Source organism: Staurois parvus, unplaced genomic scaffold, assembly GCF_062004578.1.
Source record: "Staurois parvus isolate SC_StPar_1 unplaced genomic scaffold, SC_StPar_1.0 ptg001855l, whole genome shotgun sequence".
Lineage (NCBI taxonomy): Eukaryota > Metazoa > Chordata > Amphibia > Anura > Ranidae > Staurois > Staurois parvus.
In genome coordinates, this window is record NW_028319651.1 from 194,688 (window position 1) to 207,603 (window position 12,916).

The 12,916-nt window shown below is 49.0% G+C and overlaps 1 protein-coding gene across 1 annotated transcript in view; it reads right to left on the minus strand.

Moving 5' to 3' along the window:
• LOC149434023 (hyaluronidase-2-like) overlaps positions 1–11,725 on the minus strand; it is a 31,328-nt gene extending 19,603 nt beyond the window's left edge. Inside the window, exon 1 of the mRNA XM_089664209.1 lies at positions 11,650–11,725. The gene's annotated coding sequence lies outside the window, so the exon portion shown is untranslated. The remainder of the gene's footprint in view (positions 1–11,649) is intronic.
• Between the last annotated feature and the right edge of the window lie 1,191 nt (positions 11,726–12,916).

The window sequence follows — 12,916 nt, forward strand, 5'->3', positions numbered from 1 at the left end:
GAAAGATCTGGCAGACACTGGAGTTGTGGTCACTATTCCACTATAAAGAGATACTTGTACAAATATGGTCTTCATGGAAGAGTCATCAGAAGAAAACCTCTTCTACGTCCTCACCACAAAAATCATCGTTTGAACTTTGCAAATGAACATATAGACAAGCCTGATGCATTTTGGAAACAAGTTCTGTGGACCGATGAGGTTAAAATTGAACTTTTTGGCCGGAATGAGCAAAGGTACGTTTGGAGAAGAAGGGGCACAGAATTTAATGAAAAGAACCTCTGTCCAACTGTGAAGCATGGGGTTGGATCAATCTTGCTTTGGGGTTGTGTTGCAGCCAGTGGCACAGGGAACATCTCACGAGTAGAAGGAAAAATGGATTCAATGGAATTTCAGCAAATTTTGGATGGTAACTTGATGCCATCTGTGAAAAAGCTGAAGTTAAAGAGAGGATGGCTTCTACAAATGGATAATGATCCTAAACACACCTGGAAATCCACGGGGGATTACATCAAGAGGCGTAAACTGAAGGTTTTGCCATGGCCTTCACAATCTCCTGACCTCAACATCATTGAAAATCTATGGATAGACCTTAAAAGAGCCGTGCGTGACAGACAGCCCAGAAATCTCAAAGAACTGGAAGACTTTTGTAAGGAAGAATGGGCAAAGATACCTCAAACAAGAACTGAAAGACTCTTGGCTGGCTACAAAAAGCGTTTACAAGCTGTGATACTTGCCAAAGGGGGCAGTACAAGATATTAACTCTGCAGGGGGCCCAAACTTTTGCAGAAGCCATTTTTTTCGTTTTCTGTTATTTTGAAAGTGTAAATGATGGAAATAAAATCTAACTTTTGTTGACATATTATAAGAATGTCTAATCTGTAATTTGATGCCTTTTGGAGATTTTTCCATCTTTCCTTGGCTTCTTTATGCACATTAATACACATTTTTAGCTGGGGTGCCCAAACTTTCCATCCCCACTGTATTATCCAGAGTCTAATATTATTATTATTATTATTATTAATAATAATATAAAGTCAGCTATTTAATTACATTTAACAATTTAAAACCATTATTATTATTATTATTATTATTATTATTATTATTAATAATAATAATTGTAAATTGTTAAATTTAATTAAATAGCTGAGATTTTTATATTATTATCAATATCATATTATCCAGAGTCTATTATTATTATTATTGATAATGTACGGATATAATAAGAATATAAGTACAGATTCTGGACAATATAATAATAATAATATGGGAGACTCAGCTAAACTACTTGGTCATAATTTTTCTTTGTGTTCACCTATTTATAATTTGATAATGATGATGATGATGATGATGAGGACGATGATGATGAACTCATCCAAATCCCTTTCTTCCCGTTTTGTCACATTTCAAGCTGTAAACTTTCCTTCATCCTCTATACAGAGTCGTGGTGATCGCCCTCCCCCTGTAAGTTGCATTGTCATCGCTCTGAACATGCCTGTGCTATGTGCAGAATCCCCGTACAATGTGGCCCCCCCACCCCCGGCCTCTGCCATCTGCCCCGTCTGCTCTCGGCACACAGTGGGGACACAGACACAACAAAGGGAACGCCGTGATACATCTGTGAGCACAAAGCCCCGGCGCAGTCAGCAGCACGGAATGGGACAGATGGCTGCAGACCCAATGCAAGTGATTTACTGGAACCTACAATGCAGCAAACTGACTGACGGGCAGCACAGGAGCTAAATGGTTAGCATTTCCACCTGGCAGTACTCGGGTCATTGGTTCAAATCCCAACCACGGCACCTCCTGCCTGGAGTTTGCATGTGCTCCCTGTGTCTGCGTGGGTTTCCTCCCACACTCCAAAGACATGCTGGTAGGTGAATTGGCTCCTGTCTAAATTGTCCCTAGTATGTGTATGTATGAATGTGAGTTAGGGACCTTAGATTGTGCGCTCCTCGGGGGCGGGGACTGATGTGAATGTACAATATATATGTAAAGCGTGACAAGTCCTGCAGACTGATTTGCCAGGTTTGGTCTGAGCAGAGCTCTTCTATGAAGTGGACCTGTCATCTATGGTTTCCTATTGAGTGGAGCATGCTCAGTAATGAGTTCATGTGACCTGTTCAGTAATGTATTACCTCTCATAGAGATCACAGGACTCCCATTGACTTTGCCCTCATTTGCTTATCTCTCCAGAAGGACGGCGCCATCTTTGTTCAGGCATCATCCCGGGTCACCACCTACTTCCTGGACTGAGATGTTGGCTCTGAGGTGACACAATTATGTAAATCCTGGTGAATGTGCAGTTCTTGGTAGTGTTCACAAATGTCTGACACAGATCAGCCCCCTGCTACAGCATATCACCTTGTGACTGATTACAAAGTTACAATGTATGGTCTGATCACTGGGGGAGGGGAGACTGAGGAAATGACTCCTCCTCCTTCTACAAAGTTACAATGTACAGTCTGATCACTGGGGGAGGGGAGACTGAGGAAATGCCTTCTCCTCATTCTACAAAGTTACAATTTATGGTCTGATTACTGGGGGAGGGGAGACTGAGGAAATTACTCCTCCTCCTTCTACAAATTACAATGTACAGTCTGATCACTGGGGGAGGGGAGACTGAGGAAATGCTTCCTCCTCCTTTCACAAAGTTACAATGTACAGTCTGATCACTGGGGGAGGGGAGACTGAGGAAATGCCTCCTCCTCCGTCTACAAAGTTACAATGTACAGTCTGATCACTGGGGGAGGGGAGACTGAGGAAATGCCTCCTTCTACAAAGTTACAATGTACAGTCTGATCACTGGCGGAGGGAAGACTAAGGAAATGCCTCCTCCTCCTTCTACAAAGTTACAATGTACAGTCTGATCCCTGGGGAGAGGAGACTGAGGAAATGGTTCTTTCTTCCTGCAGTGGACTGATGACATCATCTCAGCCTAGGCAGAGTCATGGGGGTGGAGTTGAAGAACGGCTCTTCAATGATAACAGGTGGATCTCCTCTGCCCAGTGGTCCTGTTGCCATATATTGGGGACTTGTTACGATATGACAGGTCCTCTTTAAGGGTCTCTAGTAGATGGGATGAAGTCCTTCCGGCTGTTATTACGATATGCAGGCTCCGCCCATTGCGTGCCACAAGAATAGCCCTGAGGGGTAACATTCCATCTTCTGTTGTTGCTTTGCCCCGGACGGTTAAATCAAAGTACCCGGTCCTGACCTCTGACCTCGTCATTACCCCCTGACCACACAGCTGTTCCTGAACTACAATTCCCTCCACATGCCGACAGCCCCGGGGGATGAGCTACTACCCTATGGAATGGCACAAGAGGACCTGTCACCGTTCCTTCCAGGGGCCACCGCCGAGCCTATACAATGCCCCACTCTGTGCTCCCTCCGCGTCCCGACTGCAGCAACAGATTCCATGGCTGCAGATCACAGTGCCCAATCAACCTGCATTGTGAGCAATGGCTACTATGCTACCCCCAACCTACAGACACGGGAACATGTCAGAGCGTGTGACCTAATAAGTCAGAAAAAAAGTCAGAACTCTTTAGTAGAGAGAATGAGGCTGCCAAAGTGTAGGACCCTGGAGACCTTGTCTGCCGGTGGCCCGATGACACCCTCTGCAGCCAAGAGTGACACCATCTGACCGGCTCATATCAAAGGGGAAGTGTTACCATTTACTCAGCTACGGGAATGTGTCCGGAGGTTGTCGAAGCTGAAGAGGATTGGGGTAAAGCTCTGATCCTGGGGGAAGACATTCCCCTACACACAGCTGGCTTCCCGTGCTGTAATCCCATTGGGGTTTGGGTGTAGGACTTTAATAAAAGATTTGAAAAAAAAAACTTTATATATATTATTTTGCCAAACGTATTGGCCCCGCCCTCCCAATCATTGGATTCAGGTGTTCCAATCTCCTCCCAATCGTGTGATTCAGGTGTTCCAATCCCCTCCATATCATGTGATTCAGGTGTTCCAATCCCCTCCATATCATGTGATTCAGGTGTTCCAATCCCCTCCCAATCATGTGATTCAGGTGTTCCAATCCCCTCCATATCATGTGATTCAGGTGTTCCAATCCCCTCCATATCATGTGATTCAGGTGTTCCAATCCCCTCCCAATCATGTGATTCAGGTGTTCCAATCCCCTTCATATCATGTGATTCAGGTGTTCCAATCCCCTCCCAATCATGTGATTCAGGTGCTCCAATCCCCTCCATGGACACAGGTGTATACAATCAAGCCCCTAGGCATGCAGACTGCTTCTACAAACATTGGTGAAAGAATGGGTCGCTCTCAGGAGCTCAGTGACTCCAAGCGTGGTCCCGTGATAGGTGGCCACCTGGGCAATAAGTCCATCCGGGACATTTCCTGGCTACTAAATATTCCACGCTCAACTGTTAGTGGGATTATAACAAAGTGGAAGCCACTGGGAACAACAGCCACTCAGCCACCAAGTGGTAGGCCACATCACATGACAGGGCGGGGTCAGCTCATCCTGAAGCACACAGTGCGCAGAAGTCACCTGACTGCATTGTGCCAAGTGTAAGGTTTGGTGGAGGGGGGATTATGGTGTGGGGTTGTTTTTCAGGGGGTGGGCTTGGCCCCCTAGTTCCAGTGAAGGGAACTCTTAAGGTGACATTTTGGACAATTTCATGCTCCCAACTTTGTGGGAGGAGTTTGGGGATGGCCCCTTCCTGTTCCAACATGACTGCGCACCAGTGCACAAAGCAAGGTCCATAAAGACATGGAGGAGCCAGTTTGGGGTGGAGGAACTTGACTGGCCTGCACAGAGTCCTGACCTCAACCCCATAGAACACCTTTGGGATGAATTAGAGGGGAGACTGCGAGCCAGGCCTCCTCCCCCGACATCAGTGCCTGACCTGACAAATGTGCTTCTGGAAGAATGGTCCAACCTTCCCATAGACACCCTCCTAAACCTTGTGGACGGCCTTCCCAGAAGAGTTGAAGCTGTTATAGCTGCAAAGGGCGGGGCCAACTCAATATTGAACCCTACGGACTAAGACTGGGGGCCCATTAAAGGTCATGTGCGTGGAAAGGGCGGGGCCAACTCAATATTGCACCCTACGGACTAAGACTGGGGGGCCATTAAAGGTCATGTGCGTGGAAAGGGCGGGGCCAACTCAATATTGAACCCTACGGACTAAGACTGGGGGGTCATTAAAGGTCATGTGTGTGGAAAGGCCGGCGGCCCAATACTTTTGGCAACATGATGTATATACTCACCAGCCACTCTATTAGGTCCACCTTGCTAGTCCCGGGTTGGACCCCCTTTTCCCTTCATCCTTCGTGGCGTAGATCCAACAAGGTGTTGGAAACATTCCTCCGAGATTTTGGTCCATGTGGACATGAGTTCCTGTTGCCTTTCTATCATCTCCAACCAGTCTGCCCATTCACCACTGACCTCAACAAGGCATTTTCCTCCACACAACTGCTGCTCCCTGGATATTTTCTCCTTTTCGGACCATTCTCTAGAGATGGTTGTGCGCAGGGCGGACTGACCATTGGGGCATTGCCCGAGGGCCCGCGGGGTCAGTAGGGGGCCCGATGAGAGGCTCACTGGGCACAATTCACTAAGCTGTACCTTACTGCATCCATACCAAGCCCTTCGGGTCTGGTATGGATTTTGAGCAGAACTCCCAGTCTAACATTAAAAAAAATGGTGTGGGGGTCCCCCCCCGAAAGTCCATACCAGGCCCTTACCCGGCAGGTCAGGAAAGGGGGGGGGGGACAAGCGAGCGCCACCCCCCTCCTCCTGAACCATACCAGGCCACATGTCCTCAACATGGGGGGGTGCTTTGGGGCACCCAAAAGCACCTTGTCCCCATGTTGATAGGGACAAGGGTCTCTGGGCTGTGGTGGGGGGAGGGGACTTATCAGAATCTGGAAGCCCCCTTTAACTAGCTCAAAGTCCCTTAAATCCCCTTTCTTCCCCCATTCTGATGCTCAGTTTGAACTGGTCGGCTTCGGCTGGCCCCAAGGACAGGCCTTCTGGCTAGGTGGACTAAGTTGGAAAACCTTGACCCTGTCGGGAGCCTTGCCCCCCCCCCCCCTTGGGTTCAGGGTAGAGGTCCTACTCTTACTAGTCCTACACTTACTGAAGGTGAACAAGGAGAACCGCAATCCTTTGACAGGAAACTCCAAACAATTCCAATCAGTTCCAAGGAAACATTCCGATACTTTGTATCCATCCAACTGTAAGCGGTCCTTATGCCGCCGTCAGCGGACTGCCATGGCAGCTGTTTACAGGCACAACCTGCCCGCCCTGAGGGGCCAGCGATCTGCACAGCGTGCCAACTCACTCCACCCAAAATGCTGTTTTGTTGAGCGCAGTTGCTGAAAAGTTGGATCCGGCAGCAGCTCCTTATCTCTGTCCCCAGCAGAGGAACTCTCGGCAAACTGCCGCTGCCAATGGAAAGCCAACTGATGGGGTCACCCTTCTCTGATGGAGGCTCCATAATGGGGAATAGGCAAATAAGGGCGGAGTCCAGGCAGGAGGGGGCGGGGACACGATCGCGGAGTGGGACTCAGACACTTCCAGCCGAGCTCTCACCTTCCCCCCAGGTTACAGCCACTGCCAGGACCGGCACATACACACAGGGAGCGCACGCATGCGCACAGGGAGAGCACGCATACACAGGGAGAGAACGCATACGCACAGGGAGAACACGCATACGCACAGGGAGAGCACATATACACAGGGAGAGCACGCATACGCACAGGGAGAGCACGCATACACAGGGAGAGAACGCATACGCACAGGGAGAACACGCATACGCACAGGGAGAGCACATATACACAGGGAGCGCACGCATGCGCACAGGGAGAGCACGCATACACAGGGAGAGAACGCATACGCACAGGGAGAACACGCATACGCACAGGGAGAGCACATATACACAGGGAGAGCACGCATACGCACAGGGAGAGCACGCATACGCACAGGGAGAGCACTCATATGCACAGGGAGAGCACGCATATGCACAGGGAGAGCACGCATACACACAGGGAGAGCACGCATACACACAGGGAGAGCACGCATACACACAGGGAGAGCACATACACACAGGGAGAGCACGCATATACACGGAGAGCACCCATATACACAGGGAGAGCACGCATATACACAGGGAGAGCACGCATAAACACAGGGAGAGCACATATACACAGGGAGAGCACGCATACACACAGGGAGAGCACATATACACGGAGAGCACCCATATACACAAGGAGAGCGCACATATCATATACACAGGGAGAGCACGCATATACACGGAGAGCATCCATATACACAGGGAGAGCGCGCATATCATATACACAGGGAGAGCACGCATATACACAGGGAGAGCACCCATATACACATGGAGAGCACCCATATACACAGGGAGAGCACCCATATACACAGGGAGAGCACCCATATACACAGGGAGAGCACGCATATACACAGGGAGAGTACGCACACACACAAGGAGAGCACTCATATACACAGGGAGAGCACGCATATCATATACACAGGGAGAGCACTCATATACACAGGGAGAGCACGCATATACACAGGGAGAGCACGCATATACACAGGGAGAGCACGCATATCATATACACAGGGAGAGCACCCATATACACAGGGAGAGCGCGCATATCATATACACAGGGAGAGCACGCATATACACAGGGAGAGCGCGCATATACACAGGGAGAGCACGTATATACACAGGGAGAGCACGCATATACACAGGGAGAGCGCGCATATCATATACAGTTGTGGCCAAAATTATTCAACCCCCACTGAAATTGAGTGTTTTGGGCAGTTTGACATTGCTTTTGATCATTCAGTCATCTTGCTTACATTTACATTAAAGAGGCACTTGTAGGTCAGACAAATATAACATAACAGTTATAATGAAATAACCACAAATGTCTTTTCTGTGCTCACAGCATTATCAGTTTTATTCAACCCCCAAGTGACATTCAATCTTAGTACTTAGTACAGCATCCTTTTACAGTTATAACAGCTTTTAAACGTGAAGCATAGCTTGACACAAGTGTCTTGCAGCGATCTACGGGTATCTTCGCCCATTCTTCATGGGCAAAGGCCTCCAGTTCAGTCACATTCTTAGGCTTGCGCACTGCAACTGCTTTCTTTAAGTCCCACCAGAGGTTCTCAATCGGATTTAAGTCTGGTGACTGCGATGGCCACTCCAAAATGTTCCAGCCTTTCCTCTGCAACCATGCTCTAGTGGACTTGGAGGTATGCTTGGGATCATTGTCCTGTTGAAAGGTCCAACGTCTCCCAAGCCTCAGGTGTGTGACGGACTGCATCACGTTTCCATCCAATATCTCCTGGTACTGAAGAGAATTCATGGTACCTTGCACACGCTGAAGCTTCCCTGTACCTGCAGAAGCAAAACAGCCCCAAAGCATGATTGACCCTCCACCATGCTTCACAGTAGGCAAGGTGTTCTTTTCATCATAGGCCTTGTTCTTCCTCCTCCAAACATAGCGTTGATCCATGGGCCCAAACAGTTCTAATTTTGTTTCATCAGTCCACAGAACACTATCCCACAACTTTTGTGGTTTGTCCACATGGCTTTTGGCATACTGCAGTCGACTCTTCTTATTCTTTGGAGACAGCAAGGGGGTACGCCTGGGAGTTCTGGCACGGAGGCCTTCATTACGCAGTGTGCGTCTTATTGTCTGGGCTGAAACTTCTGTACCCACATCTGACAAATCTTTTCTCAGTTCCTCAGCAGTCACACGGGGACTTCTCTCCACTCTACGCTTCAGGTAGCGCACAGCAGTCGAAGTCAGCATCTTCTTTCTGCCACGACCAGGTAGCGTTTCAACAGTGCCCTTTGCCTTGAATTTGCGAATGATGCTTCCTAAGGTGTCTCTTGGTATGTTTAACATCTTTGCAATCTTCTTATAGCCATTGCCCTTCCTGTGAAGAGAAATCACCTCTTCTCTTGTCTTCCTGGACCATTCTCTTGCCTTCACCATGTTTGTAACCACACCAGTAAATGTCTAGAAGGAGCTGAGTATCACAGTCATTTTAAAGCTGCCTAATTGGTGCTTATTATGCTTGATTGCTGCTCGGTGACATCCACAGGTGTTTTCAATACCTGATGGAAAGCACCTGTATGAACCTCTGTTCTTCAGAGTGGTAGTCTTTAAGGGGTTGAATAATTGTGGCAATGAAGAAACCACATAAGAACCATTTACTACTGTATTACATAAACAATTGATGTCATTTTAGTTGCATTTGGGTAGTTACAACGTCCTTGTAGGATTTGATTCTGAATACAATTCCAAATGTACACTATAGTCCCTAAACCCCTTTACAGCATTGGGGGTTGAATAATTTTGGCCACAACTGTACACAGGGAGAGCACGTATATACACAGGGCGAGCACGCATACACAGGGAGAGCACTCATATACACAGGGAGAGCACGCATACACAGGGAGAGCACGTATATACACAGGGAGAGCACGCATACACAGGGAGAGCATTCATACACACAGGGAGAGCACATATACACAGGGAGAGCACTCATATACACAGGGAGAGCACGCATATACACAGGGAGAGCACGCATATACACAGGGAGAGCACGCATATACACGGAGAGCACCCATATACACAGGGAGAGCGCGCATATCATATACACAGGGAGAGCGTGCATATCATATACACAGGGAGAGCGCACATATACACAGGGAGAGCACATATATACACAGGGAGAGCACTCATATACACAGGGAGAGCACGCATACACAGGGAGAGCACTCATACACAGGGAGAGCACTCATATACACAGGGAGAGCACGCATACACAGGGAGCGCACGCATACACACAGGGAGAGCGCACATATACACAGGGAGAGCACGCAAACACACAGGGAGAGCACGCATATACACAGGGAGAGCATGCATATACACAGGGAGAGCACGCATATACACAGGGAGAGCACGCATACACAGGGAGAGCACGTATATACACAGGGAGAGCGCACATATACACAGGGAGAGCACGTATATACACAGGGAGAGCACGCATACACAGGGAGAGCATTCATACACACAGGGAGAGCACATATACACAGGGAGAGCACTCATATACACAGGGAGAGCACGCATATACACAGGGAGAGCACATACACACAGGGAGAGCACGCATATACACAGGGAGAGCACGCATATACACAGAGAGAGCGCGCATATCATATACACAGGGAGAGCGTGCATATCATATACACAGGGAGAGCACATATATACACAGGGAGAGCACTCATATACACAGGGAGAGCACGCATACACAGGGAGCGCACGCATACACACAGGGAGCGCACGCATACACACAGGGAGAGCACATATACACAGGGAGAGCACATATATACACAGGGAGAGCACGCATACACAGGGAGAGCACTCATACACAGGGAGAGCACTCATATACACAGGGAGAGCACGCATACACAGGGAGCGCACGCATACACACAGGGAGCGCACGCAAACACACAGGGAGAGCACGCATATACACAGGGAGAGCACGCATATACACAGGGAGAGCACGCATACACAGGGAGAGCGCACATATACACAGGGAGAGCACGTATATACACAGGGAGAGCGCACATATACACAGGGAGAGCACGTATATACACAGGGAGAGCACGCATACACAGGGAGAGCATTCATACACAGGGAGAGCACTCATATACACAGGGAGAGCACGCATATACACAGGGAGAGCACATACACACAGGGAGAGCACGCATATACACAGGGAGAGCACGCATATACACGGAGAGCACCCATATACACAGAGAGAGCGCGCATATCATATACACAGGGAGAGCGTGCATATCATATACACAGGGAGAGCGCACATATACACAGGGAGAGCACATATATACACAGGGAGAGCACGCATACACAGGGAGAGCACGCATACACAGGGAGAGCACTCATACACAGGGAGAGCACGCATACACACAGGGAGAGCACGCATATACACAGGGAGAGCATGCATACACACAGGGAGAGCACACGCATCCATCCATCCAACATTCCGTCCGTCTCTCTCTCTATATATATATATTCTGTATATAGTATCCAACATCGACTTTGAACAGTAAGAACGATCGGCTTTGGCTCTCCTCTGTCCCGGGAATATCCTCCAATCATCTTTCTGGTTATCAGTTGTTTCCTCCAGAACATGGTAATATAGACAGCTGGAAGGTGAGCTCTGATTGGCTGCTGTAGAATTTTGCTCTCTCTCTGCCCATTCCATGTTCATGAAAGAATTCCTCACCAATCGGAGATTTTCCTCTGCCGGTTACTCTGCGGCTCTCCGGGGCTGATTTACTAAAGGCAGACGGCGCACTCTGCAAGTTGCAGTTGCTCCAGAGCTTAGTAAATGAGGGGGAGCCCTGCTGCCTTCCATCGTCCAATCACGTGCAAGCAAAAATGCCATTTTTATTCTCCCGGCCTGTGATTGGGTATTCTTTGCACCTCATTTTTTTTGAAGCTCTGGAGCAGCTGCACTTTGCAGAATGCGCCGTCTATTTGCCTTTAGTAAATCAGCCCCGATGTGTCCCCCCCCCACCAAATGACGGCCCGCTCACTCACCTGCGCCCCTATGAGGACCTGTCACGGCTCCTGCCGCCTCCGACGCCTGTCCGCTGCGCACTTGTGCTGCGTCTCTTCTCTATCCCCCCCCCCCCAGTCCCCTGCCCCCCCCCTTTCCTTCCTGCCCCGCTTCCCCCACCCAAATCTCTGCTGATTTCCTCTCCTGAATGGAATCGGATGTTTTCTCATGGATGCCGGTGCTGACAGAGGCCAGGGCGGTGTTCTGTGCAGACGCGGGGCGTGGGGGGGCCAGCGCAGATCGCATCTGATAATGGAGGGGATTGTCACTTGTTGGGGGGGGGTCCCGCGCCTGCACTGGAGGAGGTGATGCTGGATGGGGGGGGGGGAGGAGGGGAGAGGTCTGGAATCTGCTGACAGGTGGAATTCTCCTCCCGAGTGCAGGAATCCTCCGCCGGCACCAGACACGCACGCCGAATCGCAGACAATCACGACTTTTCATTTTACAGCATCAGGGCCGGATCACACTACAGAAACGCAGTCCACATGTCTTCCAGATGCGTTTTTGGTGCATTCCGGTGCGTTTTGATGTGTTTTTATCCATTCCAGTTCATTTTTTTCCCTCTCTCTTTCTCTTCAATTTAAATAGGGACATGTGCGTTCCGGTGCGTTTTTGTTGCGTTTTACCGCGTTCCACTACAGTTCTGTGCAGGAAAAATGCAGTCTGCTCTACTTTTTTTTTTCTGCACCCGGAGCGCACCGGAACTGCAATGTGACCTATGACAATGACCACCATATCACCGACTTTCTGTGCGTTTTGGATGCAGAAAGAAAAGCAATTGAAACGCATGGAGTGTGAACCGGTCCTGAGGGCCGAGTCACACTATAGAAACGCAGTCCACATGTGCTCCGGATGCGTTTTTGCATGCACGTTTTTGATGCTTTTTTTACACGTTGTGGTGCGTTTTTGATGTGTTCCGGTGCATTTCTTTGCATTCCAGTTCATTTTTTCCCCTTCTTTTTCTTCAATTTAAATAGGAACATGTGCGATTTTGGTGTGTTCCGGTGCATTTTACCGCATTCCAGTGCAGGAAAAATGCTGCCTGTTCTACTTTTTTTCTGCATCCGGAACTGCGAGCGCTGATGTGAACGATGACACTGACACCCAGATCACCGACTTTCTGTGCGTTTTGGATGCAGAAAAAAAGCAACTGAAATGCGTGTGAACTGGCCCCAAGGGCCAAGTCACACTATAGAAACGCAGTCCAGATGCGTTCCGGCTGCGTTTTTGCATGTGCATTTTTGACGC